This window comes from Arachis duranensis, chromosome 5 (genome assembly GCF_000817695.3).
Source record: "Arachis duranensis cultivar V14167 chromosome 5, aradu.V14167.gnm2.J7QH, whole genome shotgun sequence".
Classification (NCBI taxonomy): Eukaryota; Viridiplantae; Streptophyta; class Magnoliopsida; order Fabales; family Fabaceae; genus Arachis; species Arachis duranensis.
The window spans coordinates 18,894,487-18,896,435 of NC_029776.3; positions in this window are offsets into that span (position 1 = coordinate 18,894,487).

Sequence of the window (1,949 nt, forward strand, 5' to 3'; positions counted from 1 at the left end):
CAGGAAGTCATCCGCCAAGACTTGCTGGCTTGGCACGCTGCCTGCTTCCTCATATGCATCGCCAGACCCCCTACAATTGACACCATCGCTAACACCTTTTTCCCTTGCTTTGGAACCACCTCGGGCCTCAAAGACCTCCTTTTCATCGTATTCTTCGTCAGTACCATGATAATGTCCGAAACAATCATCTGAACTGTCCCCATCTGAGTCTTGACCTTCACTGTCAAAGATACGGTTGAACTCCATTGGCCAACGCTGTGCAACGTTCTACCCTAAATCTATACAAATCAAAGAAATGCAACTCATGATCGTAGTAGATATACACTAAAAACTAGAACCACAAATATACAACAGAGGAAATATTCACTTCCATAAATAAGGCATACAACCACTGCATTGAATCTACTTTAAGATAGAATTGAACAAGGACTATTTCAAATTGACAAAAAGCAACTCATTATAATTGAATACAACGTTAGTAATTGGTGAATCCAACCACACATTCACAACAAAAGAAAAAAAATTAAGGGCATAACTAAACCAACAGTAAATTAGCTACCATCAACTGTCTTTCTTAACTGAATAAACTTAATTCAGCTATTTCTGGGTTCAATGCAAAACATGGTTCATGGAGGTGTTACCACCCTCACCAAAGCTCATCAATTGTAACTATTCTTAACTAATAACATCAACAAAAACACTTAACAAGCTAAAGCCCATCTTCGGCACAAAGCGGTTCTCGTCACACCTATTAACGAAAGGGCGAAACACCCTCTCCACCTCATTATCACAGGAATTAAGATACTTTAACCAATAACATGTATTACAATATCACTTCTTCTGTTGAATATCTTACTATACCTCCTATACAAGCTTCATTGTGAATCCCATACATGGCATGAAACAAAAAATCTAACCTTCTTTATCCTGCCTACCATCTGGTCAATTCCCAAAGTAATAAGTAAACGTCTTTGGCTGAACTAAACTAAATGAAAACTACACAGCAGTGGAGAAATACAATGTAAGGTGAAGAATTGGAAATTCAATTCAATATTGGTAAGTAGGGACACTTGTATGTTTTCCAAGGCAGCTAGCTGTTTCATTTATTTTCCTCACATGGGACAATTTCATACATACACCATATGTAATACTGGATGAGGAAGTTAAGAGAGTGACTAAATGGATAACAATCTAGTTAAATGTATGGAATGAAAAATCACTTCTTCATATAATCATATCATTGTAGAAATGCAAAAGCATCAGTATTCAGTATGAGCTATATAGTGAATTTTAATTGGGATGGTAACCTTAAAAGTGAAAGATGTTAGTAGGGACAATATTTTCTATTAATATTAGTCTAACCATTTTCAAAACCAAGAATCATCATGGATAACACCAAAATAAATACTCTATAGTTGTTTAGCTTCTAATTACAGTACTTGTTCCTTGTTTTCTTTGCCTCTTGCAACATATTTTTTTCCAAAAAATTAATTACTCTTACAATTGGATTCCAAAATTAATTACCCCAGCATCAAAATGTTACTTCTCTTAACTAATTTTATATCTACTATATTTTCCCACTTATACACTCACAGAACAAAGAACATGACGCCATTCACGTCCTAGCTAATCATATACCATTGCCCATTATTAAATTCCAATTATGGAAGATGAATGAAGACAGGGTCCACGCAGCTCCTTATTTACTAGGATGACGAGTTGCTGGTCCCCCACTCCTCACATACCATGACAAAATTGGGGCTTCGCACAGTGGGCCAGCACCTTCACCGCCTCGGACCACTTCGACCACGGGCGGATCCTGCGCGCCACCGACAGGAGCGGCAGTAACAACACCAGCAACGACGGTCCTCCTCACTGCACCTAGGGCTTCCTTCGATGTTATGAGATGGTCGAAGCCAAGACCCAAATGCTGAGTTCCAACCTTTTTT